Source organism: Coregonus lavaretus, assembly GCF_964263955.1.
Source record: "Coregonus lavaretus genome assembly, chromosome: 15".
NCBI classification, from domain to species: domain Eukaryota; kingdom Metazoa; phylum Chordata; class Actinopteri; order Salmoniformes; family Salmonidae; genus Coregonus; species Coregonus lavaretus.
The window spans coordinates 1,985,909-2,009,202 of NC_140002.1; the positions used below are offsets into that span (position 1 = coordinate 1,985,909).

General features: G+C 46.8%; 1 pseudogene across 1 annotated transcript in view; it reads left to right on the plus strand.

Moving 5' to 3' along the window:
- Positions 1 to 23,294, plus strand: part of LOC311142772 (teneurin-2-like) — a 269,215-nt pseudogene that overhangs the window by 24,315 nt on the left and 221,606 nt on the right. The window contains exon 2 of the transcript in view: positions 5,519 to 5,812. The product of the transcript in view is annotated as a teneurin-2-like (transcript). The remainder of the gene's footprint in view (positions 1 to 5,518; positions 5,813 to 23,294) is intronic.

Consider the following 23,294-nt stretch of genomic DNA (forward strand, 5'->3'; position numbering starts at 1 on the left):
ATCTCCTTTGTCTTGGTCACGTTGAGGGAGAGGTTGTTATCCTGGCACCACACAGCCAGGTCTCTGACCTCCTCCCTATAGGCTGTCTCATCGTTGTCGGTGATCAGGCCTATCACTGTGGTGTCGTCAGCAAACTTAATGATGGTGTTGGAGTCGTGCCTGGCCATGCAGTCATGGGTGAACAGGGAGTACAGGAGAGAACTGAGGACGCACCCCTGAGGGGCCCCCGTGTTGAGGATCAGCATGGCAGATGTGTTGTTACCTACCCTTACCACCTGCGGGCGGCCCGTCAGGAAGTCCAGGATCCAGTTGCAGAGGGAGGTGTTTAGTCCCAGGATCCTTAGCTTAGTGATGAGCTTTGAGGGCACTATGGTGTTGAATGCTGATCTGTAGTCAATGAATAGCATCCTCACGTAGGTGTTCCTCTTGTCCAGGTGGGAAAGGGCAGTGTGGAGTGCAATAGAGATTGCATCATCTGTGGATCTGTTGGGGCGATATGCAAATTGAGTGGGTCTAGGGTTTCTGGGATAATGGTGTTGATGTGAGCCATGACCAGCCTTTCAAAGCACTTCATGGCTACAGACGTCAGTGCTACGGGTCGGTAGTCATTTAGGCAGGTTATCTTAGTGTCCTTGGGCACGGGGACTATGGTAGTCTGCTTGAAACATGTTGGTATTACAGACTCAGTCAGGGACATGTTGAAAATGTCAGTGAAGACACTTGCCAGTTGGTCAGCACATGCTCGGAGTACACGTCCTGGTAATCCGTCTGGCCCTGCGGCCTTGTGAATGTTGACCTGCTTAAGTCTTACTCACATCGGCTACGGAGAGCGTGATCACATAGTGATCCGGAACTGCTGGTGCTCTCATGCATGCTTCAGTGTTGCTTGCCTCGAAGGGCTCGTCAAATTGTGAATGAGAGACTGATGAAGTGTGTGCAGCCTGCGCAAGAAACAGAGCAGAGTGCTTCCTTTTCATGCAACTTTTTTCTAATCATAATTCGTTGCATCATGCAGCATTAGAATGTATTCTAAATTAAAACATACAGCCCAATGTTTGTATCCCAACTGAAGTTGCATAAATAACTCTAAATTAAGCATATACAGTGAGGGGAAAAAAGTATTTGATCCCCTGCTGATTTTGTACGTTTGCCCACCGACAAAGAAATGATCAGTCTATAATTTTAATGGTAGGTTTATTTGAACAGTGAGAGACAGAATAACAACAACAAAATCCAGAAAAACGCATGTCAAAAATGTTATAAATTGATTTGCATTTTAATGAGGGAAATAAGTATTTGACCCCCTCTCAATCAGAAAGATTTCTGGCTCCCAGGTGTCTTTTATACAGGTAACGAGCTGAGATTAGGAGCACACTCTTAAAGGGAGTGCTCCTAATCTCAGTTTGTTACCTGTATAAAAGACACCTGTCCACAGAAGCAATCAATCAATCAGATTCCAAACTCTCCACCATGGCCAAGACCAAAGAGCTCTCCAAGGATGTCAGGGACAAGATTGTGGACCTACACAAGGCTGGAATGGGCTACAAGACCATCGCCAAGCAGCTTGGTGAGAATGTGACAACAGTTGGTGCGATTATTCGCAAATGGAAGAAACACAAAAGAACTGTCAATCTCCCTCGGCCTGGGGCACCATGCAAGATCTCACCTCGTGGAGTTGCAATGATCATGAGAACGGTGAGGAATCAGCCCAGAACTACACGGGAGGATCTTGTCAATGGACTGAAATCCTGCAGCGCCCGCAAGGTCCCCCTGCTCAAGAAAGCACATATACAGGGCCGTCTGAAGATTGCCAATGAACATCTGAATGATTCAGAATAGAACTGGGTGAAAGTGTTGTGGTCAGATGAGACCAAAATCAAGCTCTTTGGCATCAACTCAACTCGCCGTGTTTAGAGGAGGAGGAATGCTGCCTGTGACCCCAAGAACACCATCCCCACCGTCAAACATGGAGGTGGAAACATTATGCTTTGGGGGTGTTTTTCTGCTAAGGGGACAGGACAACTTCACCGCATCAAAGGGACGATGGACGGGGCCATGTAACGTCAAATCTTGGGTGAGAACCTCCTTCCCTCAGCCAGGGCATTGAAAATGGGTCGTGGATGGGTATTCCAGCATGACAATGACCCAAAACACACGGCCAAGGCAACAAAGGAGTGACTCTAGAAGAGGCACATTAAGGTCCTGGAGTGTCTTAGCCAGTCTCCAGACCTTAATCCCATAGAAAATCTGTGGAGGGAGCTGAAGGTTCGAGTTGCCACATGTCAGCCTCGAAACCTTAATGACTTGGAGAAGATCTGCAAAGAGGAGTGGAACAAAATCCCTCCTGAGATGTGTGCAAACCTGGTGGCCAACTACAAGAAACGTCTGACCTCTGTGATTGCCAACAAGGGTTTTGCCACCAAGTACTAAGTCATGTTTTGCAGAGGGGTCAAATACTTATTTCCCTCATTAAAATGCAAATCAATTTATAACATTTTTGACATGCGTTTTTTTCGGGATTCTTTTGTTGTTTATCTGAATCTCACTGTTCAAATAAACCTACCATTAAAATTATAGACTGATCTTTTTTTTTTTTTAGATCAGCTTAATATTGCAGATAGATTGTAACTTCCATCAATGTAATTGTCTGCATCTCTTCCATTCCCCCATGTTTTTTTATATATATCCTCCCCTTTATTACTTTTCAACCACGCCATCCTTTCCCTACTTGGGGTAAATTATAGACTGATCATTTCTTTGTCAGTGGGCAAACGTACAAAATCAGCAGGGGATGAAATTATTTTTTCCCTCACTGTAGGAGGACCTGTTTCTTTGTTAAACGCTCAACACAGAATAGCCGTATGTGCGCACTCCCTCAAATCGTTTGGGGAAAAATATTATACTTTTTTAAATGCAGGTTTTCCTACTTACAAAGCATGTAGAGGTCTGTAATTTTTATCATAGGTACACTTCAACTGTGAGAGACGGAATCTAAAACAAAAATCCAGAAAATCACATTGTATGATTTTTAAGTTATTCATTTGCATTTTATTGCATGACATAAGTATTTGATACACCAGAAAAGCAGAACTTAATATTTGGTACAGAAACCTTTGTTTGCAATTACAGAGATCATATGTTTCCTGTAGGTCTTGACCAGGTTTGCACACACTGCAGCAGGGATTTTAGCCCACTCCTCCATAAAGACCTTCTCCAGATCCTTCAGGTTTCGGGACTGTCGCTGGGCAATACAGACTTTTAGCTCCCTCCAAATATGTTCTATTGGGTTCAGGTCTGGATACTGGCTAGGCCACTCCAGGACCTTGAGATGCTTCTTACGGAGCCACTCCTTAGTTGCCCTGGCTGTGTGTTTCGGGTCGTTGTCATGCTGGAAGACCCAGCCACGACCCATCTTCAATGCTCTAACTGAGGGAAGGAGGTTGTTGGCCAAGATCTCGCGATACATGGTCCCATCCATCCTCCCCTCAATACGGTGCAGTCGTCCTGTCCCCTTTGCAGAAAAGCATCCCCAAAGAATTATGTTTTCATCTCCATGCTTCATGGTTGGGATGGTGTTCTTGGGGTTGTACTCATCCTTCTTCTTCCTCCAAACACGGCGAGTGGAGTTTAGACCAAAAAGCTCTATTTTTGTCTCATCAGACCACATGACCTTCTCCCATTCCTCCTCTGGATCATCCAGATGGTCATTGGCAAACTTCAGATGGGCCTGGACATGCGCTGGCTTGAGCAGGGGGACCTTGCGTGCGCTGCAGGATTTTAATCCATGACGGCGTAGTGTGTTCCTAATGGTTTTCTTTGAGACTGTGGTCCCAGCTCTCTTCAGGTCATTGACCAGGTCCTGCCGTGTAGTTCTGGGCTGATCCCTCACCTTCCTCATGATCATTGATGCCCCACGAGGTGAGATCTTGCATGGAGCCCCAGACCGAGGGTGATTGACCGTCATCTTGAACTTCTTCCATTTTCTAATAATTACGCCAACAGTTGTTGCCTTCTCACCAAGCTGCTTGCCTATTGTCTTGTAGCCCATCCCAGCCTTGTGCAGGTCTACAATTGTATCCCTGATGTCCTTACACAGCTCTCTGGTCTTGGCCATTGTGGAGAGGTTGGAGTCTGTTTGATTGAGTGTGTGGACAGGTGTCTTTTATACAGGTAACGAGTTCAAACAGGTGCAGTTAATACAGATAATGAGTGGAGCACAGGAGGGCTTCTTAAAGAAAAACTAACAGGTCTGTGAGAGCCGGAATTCTTACTCGTTGGTAGGTGATCAAATACTTATGTCATGCAATAAAATGCAAATTAATTACTTAAATATCATACAATGTGATTTTCTGGATTTCCGTCTCTCACAGTTGAAGTGTACCTATGATAAAAATTACAGACCTCTACATGCTTTGTAAGTAGGAAAACCTGCAAAATCGGCAGTGTCAAATACTTGTTCTCCCCACTGTATTTGAATGACAATCACCAGCTGACAAAATGTAATGGCCACCACAGCCCTACCCCCCCACCCCCCTCAAACTTCATATACTACTGTCGCTTTAAATATTATTTATTTGAAATCCTCCTCCTTCTCACCACGACGCTGCTTTATTCACCCTGGTTTTCACTTCCTCCTATACAAGCCATGGGGTATTTTGTCATATATCCTGGACCATTTGGTATATCATCTCATATCTCTCTTCTTGTGACACATCCACCGGTCAGCCAAATGTATCATAATGAAAATTACATCTCTGGTCCATTTCCCACCATTGATTTCAGTGCTTATCTTCAGATCTGCATAGTTGGTTTTACTCCTGGTTTTATTCCTGGAGTTTCTTTTAAAAATATATTATAATTTTTGTTTTAACTTTTTAAAGCTTTTTCTCCCCAATTGGTAGTTACAGTCTTGTCCCATCGCTGCAACTCCCGTACGGACTCGGGAGAGTTGAAGGTCGAGAGCCGTGTGTCCTCCGAAACACAACCCTGCCAAGCCACACTGCTTCCTGACACACTGCTCGCTTAACCCGGAAGCCAGCCGCACCAATGTGTCGGAGGAAACACCGTCCAGCTGGCGACCGTGTCAGCGTGCATGCGCCCGGCCCGCCACAGGAGGCTCTAGAGCGCGATTGGACAAGGACATCCCGGCCAAACCCTCCCCTAACCCGGACGAAGCTGGGCCAATTGTGCGCCTCCTCACGGGTCTCCCGGTCACGGCCGGCTGCGAGATCAAAACCCGAGTCTGTAGTGGCGCCTCAAGCACTGTGATGCAGTGCCTTAGACCGATACGCCACTCGGGAGGCCCCTATTCCTGGAGTTTCTAAAATAGCACTTTGTATATCGTCTGGGGACTGAGCTTGCATATGGTGCCCTTTTATCTGAGATGCTGTTTTTAAGGAAATGCAAACATTAACACACCTAAATGTCACTTCTCTTTTTATGCCTGCTCTAGCCTGCCAAACCCAAGACATCTCCTAGAGTAATATGCCTGTGTTAACTGGGTTGTTGCTGTTCTCAGGGAGCTTCACGCTGGCGGAGCTGGGAGTGAGAGACCAACAAGCCCAGGCCCAGGCCCAGACTGCCTACCACTCCTCTCACTCGGAGCTGGGCCTGCTGCAGCAGGGCTACTCCCTCAGCGCCGGCTCCGATGCAGACTCCGACCCAGAGGGGGTCATGTCCCCGGAGCGCACCGTCCAGCTGTGGGGAGGTCACGCGATCAAGTCCCGCCGCAGCTCCGGCCTCTCCAGCAGGGCGAACTCAGCCCTCACACTCACCGACTCCGACAACGAACACAAGTCTGACGACGAGTCAGGTAGGACAGAGATGGGAGGAGAGATTGGGGGAGGGGCATAATAATGAAACCGAAAGGGAAATGTCGTGGGGGTGGGTGTCATGTAAAATTGACAGATACAAATAAACAGAGCTCCTTAGAAATGCACTTGCAGTTCAGAATTTTTGATGCACATGCTATTTTTCTTGACTTAAAATTCATGTCAGTGCTACCAAGCCAGTCTGGCTGAATGTCACTGAACACGGTCTCAGTAACTAAATTCACCAATTAGAAGCGTTTTTGGATGGACCCAGAGCATTGGAGCAATCAACACTGGCTCCAGATCAGGACTTTGATCAGATTAAGTCCTGGACACGATCTCTCCCACTGTGCTGAGTCAGTCAGTCAGCCATGCTTCTCTGCCTGGCATTGCACGCCCTTCTGATTTGACAGATCAGCTCTCTTCCTCCTTCTCTGCCTCTTCCTCCCTCTATCCCGCTGGCTTATCTTCTGCTAGCCGTCTCTCTGAAACCATCACCACAATCCGAGAGAGCGGGTCGCTGTAGAGAAGTGCCAGTCCCCCCCCAGGACTCTTCTTCACTCCTCACTAACGTCCTTGTAGTATGCCTACTTGGATTTTTTTGATTGTTGCCAATGAGAATATTTATTTCAGTGAAATTGCAGTGTATACCACCTCTGGTCCCTTCTCTTCCATCTCTTCTCCGGGTGTTTACCTGGGCAACGGGGGGGTTTGTGAAGGTTTGTGTGTGAAATTATGTCTTTTTCTTGGCCCCCCTCACTGTGCACTCACAGAGGATGAGCTTGGCAGTAATGGCAGGCTTTAGAGGGGAGGTTTTGCAGTTGTATACTGTGATTAGTGTTTGAACACCTTGTCTACCTGATTATATACGTGGTTGTGTTTCTAATTTCTAGACAATGGAAGATGATCCCGTTTTTTTACTCTGTAGGTGTGGGAGCACGGGGGGACGCATGCTGTGGTCTCTCTGTAGGTGTGGGAGCACGGGGGACGCATGCTGTGGTCTCTCTGGGAGTGTGGGAGCACGGGGGGACGCATGCTGTGGTCTCTCTGTGAGTGTGGGAGCACGGGGGACATATGCTGTGGTCGCTCTGTAGGTGTGGGAGCACGGGGGGACGCATGCTGTGGTCTCTCTGTAGGTGTGGGAGCACGGGGGACGCATGCTGTGGTCTCTCTGTAGGTGTGGGAGCACGGAGGACGCATGCTGTGGTCTCTGTGAGTGTGGGAGCACGGGGGGACGCATGCTGTGGTCTCTCTGTAGGTGTGGGAGCACGGGGGGACGCATGCTGTGGTCTCTCTGTGGGTGTGGGAGCACGGGGGACGCATGCTGTGGTCTCTCTGTGAGTGTGGGAGCACGGGGGGACGCATGCTGTGGTCTCTCTGTAGGTGTGGGAGCACGGGGGACGCATGCTGTGGTCTCTCTGTAGGTGTGGGAGCACGGGGGGATGCATACTGTGGTCTCTCTGTAGGTGTGGGAGCACGGGGGGACGCATGCTGTGGTCTCTCTGTGGGTGTGGGAGCACGGGGGGACGCATGCTGTGGTCTCTCTGTAGGTGTGGGAGCACGGAGGACGCATGCTGTGGTCTCTCTGTGAGTGTGGGAGCACGGGGGACGCATGCTGTGGTCTCTCTGTAGGTGTGGGAGCACGGAGGACACATGCTGTGGTCTCTCTGTGAGTGTGGGAGCACGGGGGGACGCATGCTGTGGTCTCTCTGTAGGTGTGGGAGCACGGGGGACGCATGCTGTGGTCGCTCTGTGAGTGTGGGAGCACGGGGGACGCATGCTGTGGTCTCTCTGTGGGTGTGGGAGCACGGGGGGACGCATGCTGTGGTCTCTCTGTAGGTGTGGGAGCACGGAGGACGCATGCTGTGGTCTCTCTGTGAGTGTGGGAGCACGGGGGACGCATGCTGTGGTCTCTCTGTAGGTGTGGGAGCACGGAGGACGCATGCTGTGGTCTCTCTGTGAGTGTGGGAGCACGGGGGGACGCATGCTGTGGTCTCTCTGTAGGTGTGGGAGCACGGGGGACGCATGCTGTGGTCGCTCTGTGAGTGGGAGCACGGGGGACGCATGCTGTGGTCTCTCTGTGGGTGTGGGAGCACGGGGGGACGCATGCTGTGGTCTCTCTGTAGGTGTGGGAGCACGGGGGACGCATGCTGTGGTCTCTCTGGGATTGTGGGAGCATGGGGGACGCATGCTGTGGTCTCTCTGTAGGTGTGGGAGCACGGAGGACGCATGCTGTGGTCTCTCTGTAGGTGTGGGAGCACGGGGGACGCATGCTGTGGTCCCTCTGTGGGTGTGGGAGCACGGGAGACGCATGCTGTGGTCTCTCTGTAGGTGTGGGAGCACGGGGGACGCATGCTGTGGTCCCTCTGTGGGTGTGGGAGCACAGGGGGACGCATGCTGTGGTCTCTCTGTAGGTGTGGGAGCACGGGAGACGCATGCTGTGGTCTCTCTATAGGTGTCACAACTCACTAACAATAGCGCTGCCCGGCTCACGCTGCGAGTGGCGTGGTGCTGATTTCCACTGAGAATCATCTGCATTGTTTGCAGTTCAAATATGTGTCAGGGAGCGCTCACAAACCTTTGGAGCCTGCCTTTGTTTGTTTGTTTGTTTTCTGTGTGAAGGGGGCGGGGGCGGCAAGTAGCTTAGCGGTTAAGAGCGTTTGGACAGTAACCGAAAAGTCGCTGGTTTGAATCTCCAGGTGTGAAATCTGCCGATGTGCCCTTGAGCAAGACACTTAATCCTAATTGCTCCTGTAAATTACTCCGGATAAGAGTGTCTGCTAAATGACTAAAATGTCAAATGAAAGCCAGAAATGAAATCCCTGCGTTCTGCCACCACCCTCGCCTCGAAGCTTAGAGAAGAACCCCATGCTTATCCTTCAAGAAGGCCACGGCTCTGCATGATCCATTTTATAGTGCCTTTTGAATAAATTGGTTCGTAAAGTGTTTGTTTAGATTGAGTTAAGTGTGCCCGCATCAAGACTCCAGACACTAATGTATTCTCACCATGGGAGCTAATTAATTAAGGACAGCGAAGCGAGCGCTCGAGTTGATCAAGAGACTACGGGATGACTGACTAGAGCTAGCAGAAGAGTGTAGGGCGCTGTGTTTGTCCTGTGGACGAGGCAAAGCAGGGCGAGGGTGGCTCCGTCTCTCTCGGTTCTGTTCATTATCACCTTATTGTGTTTCATGGTTGTTCTTGGGTCAGGGGTGCCTCTTGGCGAGCAGAGCAGAACTGAATCACTGCGCTGTCGTCAGCATGCCCAGCGACTGACTCCCACCATGCCCAGGGACTGACTCCCACCATGCCCAGGGACTGACTCCCACCATGCCCAGGGACTGACTCCCAGCATGCCCAGGGACTGACTCCCAGCATGCCCAGGGACTGACTCCCAGCATGCCCAGGGACTGACTCCCAGCATGCCCAGGGACTGACTCCCAGCATGCCCAGGGACTGACTCCCAGCATGCCCAGCGACTGACTCCCAGCATGCCCAGCGACTGACTCCCAGCATGCCCAGCGACTGACTCCCAGCATGCCCAGCGACTGACTCCCAGCATGCCCAGCGACTGACTCCCATTGACTCCCCTTCATCTGGCCTGTCAGAGTGTCTCAGACTTCTGAGAGCCTTCTACCTCCTCCACAACGCCTGCTGCCTCGCTCTCCCCCGCTGCCTTCTGGGAGATAGGTCCCTTCACGCACGCCACAGCGGAATAGAAAACAATGGTTTTATTAGCATCCCGGCACTCATTAAAGCAGTAGGATTTGTCTCTTATTTGTTGAATGTCTTTGAAGTTGATATCTGACTAGAGTCACAATGCACTGGTACAGAGGACATTATCCACAGGGTAATGGCAGACAGAGACTTCTGAAAAAAATAATTGTCAATATAGAATACAACTTGGTAGGAGACAAGAAAGTTTGTGAATGGCTGAAAACATTATATGAATTGATTTAATGCTAATCCACTGGCGGGGAGTATTAGGGGTTGTGCAGTGATCATTTCACTTACTGCCATGCTTATGTAATTAGAGAGAGTGTCAACTACAGGAGCATACAGTCGATTCCACAGGTGTATCCCATCAACACACAGTAGACTACAGCAGTGTTTCAGTTTGTTATTTAATAGATTCCACACGTCCATATTATAGCATAGATTCCATGGGTTAGAAATTCGGCACATGTAGCTGTATGTTGGTGGACATATTCATCATTTATGTCGGAATTCATTGAGGAAAATGCTAGTGGGAGATTGACAGGTGGATTCCTATCTCTCCAGTTATAATATAATCACACATTTCACTGGCATCCCATATCTCATTAACAAACATCAATCTAATTATGAAGAGATTTGTTGAATTTGACAACTAGGGTGTGTGTACCTTCTGCCTGCCTGTATCCCCCTCTAAATCTCTACATTGTCACTTAGATTGTTAAATTAATGGAAATGAACATGTCTGTCTGTCTGTCAGTAATTGAAAATGATGGGGCAAGTGGGCAACCATTAGTTCTGAAGTAAAATGTTAGCTATGGTTTCCAGGACAACCATCCTCCTTGAAACAACATTGGGGGGTGGGGGAGGGGGGGTCTATTTCCTGTAATGTTCAAAAACCAAAATTCATCCCCACTCATGTTAATGATGTCTCAGGTTGCCATAGGTGATGAGGCTTGGTTGTCTCAGGTTGCCATAGGTGATGAGGCTTGGTTGTCTCAGGTTGCCATAGGTGATGATGCTCGGTTGTCTCAGGTTGCCATAGGTGATGAGGCTTTGTTGTTTCCCAGCGTCATGCCAATAGTAGTGTACGACTACGGCGCTGGAAGAAAGGCTGCGGACTGTAGTACACTGTTGTTGGATTATAGCACAACACCACTGAAAGATTTGTCATATGTTGGCCCCAAATTCTCTTATTTTCAAGAAAAGTTCCTCCCATCTGCTAAAAGTAGGCCTATATAATTTAGTCTGCTTACATCTGCTAAAAGTAGGCCTATATAATTTAGTCTGCTTACATCTGCTAAAAGTAGGCCTATATGATTTAGTCTGCTTACACCTGCTAAAAGTAGGCCTATATAATTTAGTCTGCTTACATCTGCTAAATGTAGGCCTATATAATTTAGTCTGCTTACATCTGCTAAAAGTAGGCCTATATAATTTAGTCTGCTTACATCTGCTAAATGTAGGCCTATATAATTTAGTCTGCTTACATCTGCTAAAAGTAGGCCTATATAATTTAGTCTGCTTACATCTGCTAAAAGTAGGCCTATATAATTTAGTCTGCTTACACCTGCTAAAAGTAGGCCTATATAATTTAGTCTGCTTACATCTGCTAAATGTAGGCCTATATAATTTAGTCTGCTTACACCTGCTAAAAGTAGGCCTATATAATTTAGTCTGCTTACACCTGCTAAATGTAGGCCTATATGATTTAGTCTGCTTACATAGTTCAAACGGTCTGCCTGTCAATGAGTCGTAGAGCATAAACCCTTTATTCAAATCACAATGAGCCAAGTGTCACCACTTTAACAGTCACCATTTTTTCCCTGTATCACATTTTATGAGATTCGGATGGGGAGAAGTAAGAGTGGCCCTCATTTCATTTGTGCTCAACGTGTTTGCGAGGGGCAGCCAGCTACCTTTAGTGTAGCTCCTCATGACAGGAACAGGGGCCCAGCCAGGCGAGGCGTTTCCTGGCCACAGGTGTGACAGGCGCTAATGAATCCACTAATGGCAGCCGTTCCCCTCCATGCTTATCTGTCCCACTTCTATCTGTGCTGTTCTTTCACAAGTGTTTACAGGCCATTAGCATTTGTTCTGTGGTTGAATAACACTCACTGGGCCTTTACTGCGGTTGCCTGCTGGGAAAATGGCGGTGACCGTGCTGAACGTTTATTTAATGTGTCGACGGCTACAGAAAAGGAGGTAATTGAGAATTGATTTAGCAATAATGACTTTTCATATGTTCCCCTGCACAATGCTGATGCCGTCTGATTAACTCGCGAGACTGCAATTTGCCACTTAATGGGGTCTGCCCTTGTCTTTTGCATAAGAGGAGCTGACTTTCTGGGATGTGAAAAATCTGTGTTTTGAAATTTTTATCGTCGGCTTTGAAAACGGATCCATCTTTGTCTTCTTTCACTTGTTACCATCAAAGACAGAGATGGGAGCACTGTAGTTAGCAGAGACAGAGATGGGAGCACTGTAGTTAGCAGAGACAGAGATGGGAGCACTGTAGTTAGCAGAGACAGAGATGGGAGCACTGTAGTTAGCAGAGACAGAGATGGGAGCACTGTAGTTGACAGAGACCGAGGTAGGAGCACTGTAGTTAGCAGAGACAGAGATGGGAGCACTGTAGTTAGCAGAGACAGAGATGGGAGCACTGTAGTTAGCAGAGACCGAGATGGGAGCACTGTAGTTAGCAGAGACAGAGATGGGAGCACTGTAGTTAGCAGAGACAGAGATGGGAGCACTGTAGTTAGCAGAGACAGAGATGGGAGCACTGTAGTTAGCAGAGACAGAGATGGGAGCACTGTAGTTAGCAGAGACCGAGATGGGAGCACTGTAGTTAGCAGAGACAGAGATGGGAGCACTGTAGTTAGCAGAGACAGAGATGGGAGCACTGTAGTTAGCAGAGACAGAGATGGGAGCACTGTAGTTAGCAGAGACAGAGATGGGAGCACTGTAGTTAGCAGAGACAGAGATGGGAGCACTGTAGTTAGCAGAGACAGAGATGGGAGCACTGTAGTTAGCAGAGACAGAGATGGGAGCACTGTAGTTGACAGAGACCGAGATGGGAGCACTGTAGTTAGCAGAGACAGAGATGGGAGCACTGTAGTTGACAGAGACCGAGGTAGGAGCACTGTAGTTAGCAGAGACAGAGATGGGAGCACTGTAGTTGACAGAGACCGAGATGGGAGCACTGTAGTTGGCGGAGGATGTGGAACCAGGGATTGGCTTGTGGTTTCTAGTAACTAAGGAGATGCCGTTATGCACGTAGAAATATAATTATATTAATTATATTTCTATGGGTTTTGCAGAGTAGTTAACATAACGTAACCATTTACACCGCTCATTTATAAAACCTCTCAGATTAAAAATTGCTTGCTGGGGAATGCACAGCTGTTCCTCGCCTGGAAGTTGATTGCAGTGTGGAGGAAGCAGTTGAAGCTGCTGTAGTTGGTTGGGGAAAGTGTCTCTCCTTCTCCAGCTGTGTTCCCCATACCATCTTTTCCATATTGTGGAATCATATGTCCCTCAACATACTCTCCTTTCATCATTCATGTGCTTACAGGGCTACACCTAAGGTGATACCAGCAGCATGATAGTGCACTTAAAGTCATACCCACATACGGTGCCTTCAGAAAGTATTGACACCGCTTGACTTTTTCAGAATGTTGTTGTGTTACAGCCTGAATTTAAAATGGATTACGTTTAGATTTGACACTGACCTACACACAATACCCCATAATGTCAAAGTGGATTCAAAAATAATAATAATTATGAATTAATTAAAAACGAAAAGCTGAAATGTCTTCAGTCAGTAAGTATTCAACCCCTTTGTTATGGCAAGCCTAAATAAGTTCAGGAGTAAAAATGTGCTTAACAAGTCACATAAAAAGTTGCATGGACTCACTCTGTGTGCAATAATAGTGTTTAACATGATTTTTGAATGACTACCTCATCTCTGTACCCCACACATATAATTCTTTAAGGTCCCTCAGTCGAGCAGTGAATTTTAAACACAGATTCAGTCCCATTGCACTCTAGCGACTCCTTGTGGCGGGCCGGGCGCCTGCAAGCTGACTTCGGTCACCAGCTAGATGGTGTTTCCTCCGACACAGTGGTGAGGCTGGCTTCTGGGTTAAGCGAGCAGTGTGTCAAGAAGCAGTGCGGCTTGGCAGGGTCGTGTTTCGGAGGACGCATGGCTCTCGACCTTCGCATCTCCCAAGTCCTTAGGGGAGTTGCAGCGATGGGACAAGACTGTAACTACCAATTGGATATCACGAGAATTGGGGAGAAAAAGGGGTAAAAGTACAACAACAAAAAAAGAACACAGATTCAACCACAAAGACCAGGGAGGTTTTCCAATGCCTCACAAAGAAGGGCACCTATTGGTAGATGGGTAAAAAAATAAATACATTGAATATCCCTTTGAGCATGGTGAAGTTATTAATTACACTTCGGATGGTGTATCAATACACCCAGTAACTACAAAGATGCAGGTGTCTTTCCTAACTCAGTTGCCGGAGAGGAAGGAAACCACTCAGGGATTTCATCATGAGGCCAATAGTGACTTTAAAACAGTTACAGAGTTGAATGGCTGTTATAGGAGAAAACTGAGGATGGATCAACAATATTGTAGTTACTCCACAATACTAACCTAATTGACAGAGTGAAAAGAAGGAAGCATGTATTCCAAAACGTGCATCCTGTTTGCAACAACGCACTAAAGTAAAACTGCAATAAATGTGGCAAAGCAATTAACTTTTTGTCCTGAATACAAAGCGTTATGTTTGGGGCAATCCAACACGTTACTGAGTACCGTTTTCCATATGTTCAAGCACAGTGGTGGCTGCATCATGTTATGCGTATGCTTGTAATCTTTAAGGACTGGGGAGTTTTTCAGGATAAAAAGAAACTGAATGGCGCTAAGCACAGGCAAAATCCTAGAGGAAAACCTGGTTCAGTCTACTTTCCACCAAAAACTGGCGCCGGAGGGGATGGCTGCCGTTTTTTATTTAGTTAATTTTTTCGCGTCGTTTGTAGCTTATTTTTTTACTTATTGTGAACATAATGTTGCTGCTACTGTCCCTTATGACCGAAAATAACTTCTGGAATCATCTCTATCAGAACAGCGATTACTTACCTCAAACTGGATGAAGACTTTTTCTTTTTACGAGTCCGACGCGAAGGATACACTGCTTTCTCGGTAATGAGCCCAAATCCCTGTCATTTGCAATGTCTAATATTAAAGAAGTCTCGAGGTATTGCTCGCCTGATGGAAGAGTACCTCATGATAAGCTGTAGACCACACTATCTACCAAGAGAGTTCTCATCTATATTATTCTTAGCCATCTATTTACCACCACAAATCGATGCTGGCACTAAGACCGCACTCAACGAACTGTATAAAGCCATAAGCAAACAAGAAAATGCTCATCCAGAAGCGGTGCCCCTAGTGGCCGGGGACTTTAAAGCAGGCAAACTTAAATCCGTTTTACCTCATTTCTACCAGCATGTCACAAGTGAACCAGAGGAAAACAACTCTAGGCCACCTTTACTCAACACAGAGACGCATACAAAGCTCTCCCTTGCCCTCCATTTGGCAAGTCTGACCATAATTCTATCCTCCTGATTCCTGCTTACAAGCAAAAACTAAAGCAGGAAGTACCAGTGACTCGCTCAATACGGAAGTGGTCAGATGACGCGGATGCTACGCTACAGGACTGTTTTGCTAGCACAGACCGGAATATGTTCCGGGATTCATCCAATGGCATTGAGGAGTATACCACCTCAGTCATCGGCTTCATCAATAAGTGCATCGGCGACGTCGTCCCCACAGTGACCGTACGTACATATCCCAACCAGAAGCCATGGATTACAGGCAACATCCACATCGAGCTAAAGACTAGAGCTGCTGCTTTCAAGGAGCGGGACACTAATCCGGACTCTTATAAGAAATCCCGCTACGCCCTCAGACGAACCATCAAACAGGCAAAGCGTCAATACAGGATTAAGAATGAATCCTACTACACTGGCTCTGATGCTCGTCGGATGTGGCAGGGGTTGAAAACTATTACGGACCTCAAAGGGAAACCCAGCCGCGAGCTGCCCAGTGACGCGAGCCTACCAGACGAGCTAAATGCCTTTTATGCTCGCTTCGAGGCAAGCAACACTGAAGCATGCATGAGAGCACCAGCTGTTCCGGACGACTGTATGATAACGCTCTCGGTAGCCGATGTGAGCAAGACCTTTAAACAGGTCAACATTCACAAAGCCGCGGGGCCAGACGGATTACCAGGACGTGTAGTCAAAGCATGCGCTGACCAACTAGCAAGTGTCTTCACTGACATTTTCAACCTCTCCCTGACCGAGTCTGTAATACCTACATGTTTCAACCAGACCACCATAGTCCCTGTGCCCAAGGAAGCGAAGGAACCTGCCTAAATGATTACAGCCCTGTAGCACTCACGTCGGTAGCCATGAAGTGCTTTGAAATGCTGGTCATGGCTCACATCAACAGCATCATCCCGGATACCCTAGACCCACTCCAATTCGCATACCGCCCCAACAGATCCACAGATGACGCAATCTCAATCGCACTCCACACTGCCCTTTCCCACCTGGACAAAAGGAACACCTATGTGAGAATGCGGTTCATTGACTACAGCTCAGCGTTCAACATCATAGTGCCCACAAAGCTCATCACTAAGCTAAGGACCCTGGGACTAAACACCTCCCTCTGCAACTGGATCCTGGACTTCCTGACAGGCCGCCCCCAGGTGGTATGGGTAGGTAAAAACACATCTGCCACGCTGATCCTCAACATTGGGGCCCCTCAGGGGTGCGTGCTTAATCCCCTCCTGTACTCCCCGTTCACCTACGACTGCGTGGCCAAACACGACTCCAACACCATCATTAACACAACTGTGGTAGGCCTGATCACTGACAACTATGAGACCGCCTATAGGGAGGAGGTCATAGACCTGGCACTTTGGTGCCAGGACAACAACCTCTCCCTTAATGTGAGCAATGCAAAGGAGCTGATCGTGGACTACAGGAAAAGGCGGGCCGAACAGGCCCCTATTAACATCGACGGGGCTGTAGTGGAGCGGGTCGAGAGTTTCAAGTTCCTTGGTGTCCACATCACCAACAAACTATCATGCTCCAAACATACCAAGACAGTCGTGAAGAGGGCACGACAACACCTTTTCCCCCTCAGAAGACTGAAAGTATTTGGCATGGGTCCCCAGATCCTCAAAAAGTTATACAGCTGCACCATTGAGAGCATGCTGACCGGTTGCATCACCGCCTGGTATGACAACTGCTCGGCATCCGACCGCAAGGCACTACAGAGGGTAGTGCGTACAGCCCAGTACATCACTGGGGCCAAGCTTCCTGCCATCCAGGCCCTATATACTAGGCGGTGTCAGAGGAAGGCCCTAAAAATGGTCAAAGATTCCAGTCACCCAAGTCAGACTGTTCTCTCTGCTACCGCACGGCAAGCGGTACCGGAGCGCCAAGTCTAGGACCAAAAGGCTCCTTAACAGCTTCTAGCCCCAAGCCATAAGACTGCTTAACAATTAATCAAATAGCCACCCGGACTATTTACATTGACACCCCCCCTCCATTTGTTTTTACACTGGTGCTACCTGCTGTCTATTATTTATGAATAGTCACTTTACCCCTACCTACATGTACAAATTACCTCGACTAACCTGTACCCCCGCACATTAACTCGGTACCAGTACCCCCTGTATATAGCCTCGTTGTTGTTATTTTATTGTTACTTTTTATGATTTTTTACTTTAGTTTATTTGGTAAATATTTAACCTAAAACACAAGGCCAAATCTATACTGGAGTTGCTTTCCAAGAAGACAGTGAATGTTCCTGAGTGGCCGAGTTACAGTTTTGATTTAATTCTACTGACAAGTCCTGAAAATGGTTGTCTAACAATGATCAACAACCAATTTGACAGAGCTTGAAGGATGTTGAAAAGAATAATGGGCAAATGTTGCACAATCCAGGTGTGGAAAGCTCTTGGAGACTTACCCAGAAAGACTCAAAGCTGTAATCGCTGCCAAAGGTGATTCTACAAAGTATTGACTCAGGGGTGTGAATACTTATATAAATTAGATATTTCTGTATTTCATTTTCAATAAATGTGCTACAATTTCTAAAAACACTGAATACCCGTATCACTACACTGAATACACGTAACACTACACTCAATACCTGTAGCACTACACGGAATACTGAATACCCGTAGCAATACACTGAATACTGAATACCCGTAGCACAATACTGAATACCCATATCACTACACTGAATACGGAATACACATATAACTATGCTGAATACCCGTAACACTACATACCTGTAGCACTACACTGCATTCTGAATACCCCTAGCACTACACTGAATACTGAATAACCATAGGACTATACTAAATACTGAATACCCGTAGCAATACACTGAATACCCCTAGCACTACACTGAATACCCGTAGCACTACACTGAATACCCGTAGCACTACACTGAATACCTGGAGCACTACACTGAATACCCGGAGCACTACACTGAATACCCGGAGCACTGCACTGAATACCCCTAGCACTGCACTGAATACCCCTAGCACTGCACTGAATACCCGTAGCACTACACTGAATACCCGTAGCACTACACTGAATACCCCTAGCACTGCACTGAATACCCCTAGCACTGCACTGAATACGCGTAGCACTGCACTGAATACGCGTAGCACTGCACTGAACACCCGTAGCACTACACTGAACACCCGTAGCACTACACTGAATACCATTTAGACTTACTCTGAAAATCAATACAGTTGATGTGGCGTGTTCTTTCATGCATTCACACAGAAATGGGGTGCCGTTGTTTACATTATTGTGACTGTATTGTATTTGCAGACTCATGATGTGCAGGGAGCAATAGGATGTTCTCAGGCACGTTCAGTACACGATGTGACAAATGATGGCAAAGTGAAACCCGGGGGGAAATGACACGTTAGATAACACTGTGCCACACATCTCTTTTGGCAGATTTTGTCAATATAAGAAAATATCAAAATTACAACGAGACTATGGAATAGAGGGGGAAAAACCACACTGCTTCTTTAAATTGGATTCCATGTTTTATCTCGGGAAAACGGTAAAGTAAATTCAAAGGTCTAAGAATATGTGAGGGCACCAAGTGTATAGATTGCATTGAGAGTGGAGGCATGATTGTCTGGTCAATGTTAGTTCTAGATAAGGAATATACTGCAGATAAAAACTTTCCCTGAATATGTTTAGAATAGGTAGTAGTATAAGAAGAAGGTATAGGGTTGTCAGGATGTTAGTGTTCAATGATAGGGATGTTTTATTTGTTGTTTTTTTGTGCTTGTCTTGTCTTCATATGTGTCTGTGTGTAGTCATTTGCCATTCTATATTAATTTGTTGTTCTTATTTTGAATTTTCATCGCAAGCATACTCCGATGACTTAGGTGATGAGGAGGGTTTGTACAGCCACCACCGTTTCAGTAAGTGCCATCTCACCTTCACCCCTCTACTGTGGACTGCAAAGCCATCGGTGTTCTAACCCCCACTGTGCATTTACCACCTTTTCATCTGCAGTTGTTACCTTGATACCACTAATCAAACACACTAACGTGAATTCATCCTTCATGCCATTGGTCAGTGCTCCGTTGTTGTTTGCATCCTTGCCCGTCGTGTTGGGCTGAGTGGGTTGTTAGGGGAGGCCTGTATCCAGGACATCAGGTCCTATGTGAGCTGGAGGAAGGTTACTGCACTGCTGTGCTGCGGCTGTCTGTCAGTGGACGAGAACAGTGGATTAACAGTCGGGGCCACTCAGTGAGACAGTGGACTAACAGACGGGGCCACTCAGTGAGACAGTGGACTAACAGACGGGGCCACTCAGTGAGACAGTGAACTAACAGACGGGGCCACTCAGTGAGACAGTGAACTAACAGACGGGGCCACTCAGTGAGACAGTGAACTAACAGACGGGGCCACTCAGTGAGACAGTGGACTAACAGATGGGGCCACTCAGTGAGACAGTGAACTAACAGACGGGGCCATTCAGTGAGACAGTGGACTAACAGACGGGGCCACTCAGTGAGACAGTGAACTAACAGACGGGGCCACTCAGTGAGACAGTGAACTAACAGACAGGGCCACTCAGTGAGACAGTGAACTAACAGACGGGGCCACTCAGTGAGACAGTGAACTAACAGATGGGGCCACTCAGTGAGACAGTGGACTAACAGACAGGGCCACTCAGTGAGACAGTGAACTAACAGACGGGGCCACTCAGTGAGACAGTGAACTAACAGACGGGGCCACTCAGTGAGACAGTGAACTAACAGACAGGGCCACTCAGTGAGACAGTGAACTAACAGACGGGGCCACTCAGTGAGACAGTGGACTAACAGATGGGGCCACTCAGTGAGACAGTGAACTAACAGACGGGGCCACTCAGTGAGACAGTGAACTAACAGATGGGGCCACTCAGTGAGACAGTGAACTAACAGACGGGGCCACTCAGTGAGACAGTGGACTAACAGATGGGGCCACTCAGTGCCAGTAGCAGGGCCTATTGTAACTGCGTGTTGCAGTTGTCCCTGATGAGACGTCCGATCACACAGGGACAGATGGCTCTCTTCTTAAACCACTCAGTAGGAACTCCATTAATCACAATTCTTTAAACAAACCCAGGGCCAATTAGCTCCTCTCGTCTGGAAATACCAGTTATCACTGAATTGCTTTTCAGTCTTGTCTATTTCAGTCATTTTACAATTATTTGAGTAATTGCTCCCACAAAGGCAATTCAGCAATGAGTCTGTTTTTGTCAATTAGTCAAAGCCACGGCCATATGCTGTACACTAATTGAGGAATCATCTGTGTTGTGTGTTTTAAGTAAATTGAAGTATTAGAATCATTATGTGAGTGTAAAACATGCTTGATTTAGGCCATAAATTACATTCTCTACCAGTCAAAAGTTTGGACACACCTACTCATTCAAGGGTTTTTCTTTATTTTGACTATTTTTTTACATTGTAGAATAATAGTGAAGACATCAAAACTATGAAATAACACATATGGAATCATGTAGTAAACAAAACATATTTGAGATTCTTCAAATAGCCACCCTTTGCCTTGATAAAAGCTTGGCATTCCCTCAACCAGCTTCACCTGGAATGCTTTTCTAACAGTCTTGAAGGAGTTCCCACATATGCTGAGCACTTGTTGGCTGCTTTTCCTTCAGTCTGCGTCTGACTCATCCCAAACCATCTCAATTGGGTTGAGGTCGGGGGATTGTGGAGGCCAGGTCATCTGATGCAACACTCTATCACTCTCCTTCTTGGTAAAACAGCCCTTACAAAGCCTGGAGGTGTGTTGGGTCATTGTCCTGTTGAAAAACAAATGATAGTCCCACTAAGCCCAAACCAGATGGGATGGCATATCGCTGTAGAATGCTGTGGTAGCCATGCTGGTTAAGTGTGCCTTGAATTCTAAATAAATCACAGACAGTGTGACCAGCAAAGCACCCCCACACCATAGCACCTCCTCCTCCATGCTTTACGGTGTGAACCACACATGCGGAGATCATCCGTTCACCCACACCGCGTCTCACAAAGAAACAGTGGTTGGAACCAAAAATCTCCAATTTGGACTCCAGACCAAAGGACAAATTCCACTAGTCAAATGTCCATTGCTCGTGTTTCTTGTCCCAAGCAAGTCTCTTCTTCTTGCTGGTGTCCTTTAGTAGTGGTTTCTTTGCAGCAATTCAACCATGAAGGCCTGATTCACACAGTCCCCTCTGAACAGTTGATGTTGAGATGTGTCTGTTACTCGAACTCTGTGAATAATTTATTTGGGCTGCAATTTCTGAGGTTTGTAACTCTAATGAACTTATCCTCTGCAGCATAGGTAACTCTGGGTCTTCCATTCCTATGGCGGTCCTCATGAGAGCCAGTTTCGTCATAGCGCTTGATGGTTTTTGTGACTGCACTTGAAGAAACGTTCAAAGTTCTTGAAATGTTCCGTATTGACTGACCTTCATGTCTTAAAGTAATGATGGACTGTTGTTTCTCTTTGCTTATTTGAGCTGTTCTTGCTATAATATGGACTTGGTATTTTATCAAATATCTTCTGTATACCCCCCTAGCTTGTCACAACACAACTGATTGGCTCAAACGCTAATTATCTTTGAAGAAGGCACACCTGTTAATTGAAATTAATTCTAAGTGATTACTGATGTGGCAAATTCGTCTTTATATCAAAGAACCAAAGTATTTCTGAGTTTTGTAAAATTAAGATAGACTTTATTACATACGCAATAGAGCCGAGGTGGTTTGCAAAGCATCTCCTTCTCCACCCCCCCAGCTCTCAGTTTATATAGTCATTCCACATACATTTTCAGCTTAACCCCTCCCTCCTGGGTTCCCCCACCACTGTCTCCAGTTTCCACCTCCTGACCGCTCCACCCACCTCCCTAGTTTAATCTGACTTCCCCATGCCTTGTCCTGCACATTAACAACCCTGTCATGTAAAAATAATCATGTTCAGTTTGAACTCTGTTCAACCCTGGCTCACCCTGGCTTGACCTGGAGATTGATTGTTGGACACGGCAGGTCCACAATCAATCTCTCAAACATACCCAAGCCCAACTCCTCTCTCCCCTCCCGTCATGCTGTAATTAATCATGTGTAGTCTGAACTCTGTTCAACTCTGGCTCCGTTTTCAGGACTTTGTCTGAGGAGAGAGGCAAAAAGGCAACAGTCCGGTTTCAGTCTCTGATAAGGTAGATGGACAGCCGTGGATTAGGTAAGAGCGAGGAATTCGACCCGAGGTCAGATCCCTATTTCACACACACACATTTTATGTCATAGAATCCTCATCACTACCTCATGAAGCTGGTTGAGAGAATGCCAATAGTGTGCAAAGCTGTCATCAAGGCAAAGGGTGGCTACTTTCTCCACTTTGAAGAATCTCAAATATAAAATATATTTTGATTTGTTTTAACACATTTTTGGTTACTACATGATTCCATATGTGTTATTTCATAGTTTTGATGTCTTCACTATTATTCTACAATGTAGAAAATAGTCAAAATAAAGAGAAACCCTGGAATGAGTAGGTGTGTCCAAACTTTTGACTTGTACTGTATATGTCACAGCTTATCGCACAGTTTTCCTTCTGCCACCAGCAACATGTGTTTAGCCACTGGGAGGATAGAAGCAGTGTTACTATGATAAGAGTAATGGTGTTATCCAAAGGGAATAAATATCATCTGGATAGAGTAATGAGTAAATATAATCTGGATAGAGTAATGAGTAAATATCATCTGGTGTCAATCATTGGCATGGAGATTAAACTGAATTGGAGTGGATAACAGCAATCACCTGCCAAACAATCACAGGTCTCCTTGGTGCGACACAGGCTCCGGTAGAGCACTGCCTCTACTCCTCATGATCCATTTGTTCAGTACCTGCCTCTCCTCCCCTTCCTCAGCCCTGTCCCTGACCCTGCAGGTTGTGTGTGGGCCTGTGTGATGACTCACCTCTCCCAGTCAGTCTCCTACTAAGTGGTGTACAGTACAATAGCGAATAACAATCAGAACCGCCATTCTAAAGCACTGCAGTAACATTCTTGTCCTCCCCAGGGTGACTCAATGAGTTGGTGAGCCTTTCTTTGTGCATATCATTTTGCTCACAGTGCACCTTGCTTTCTTCAATGGCAGAATG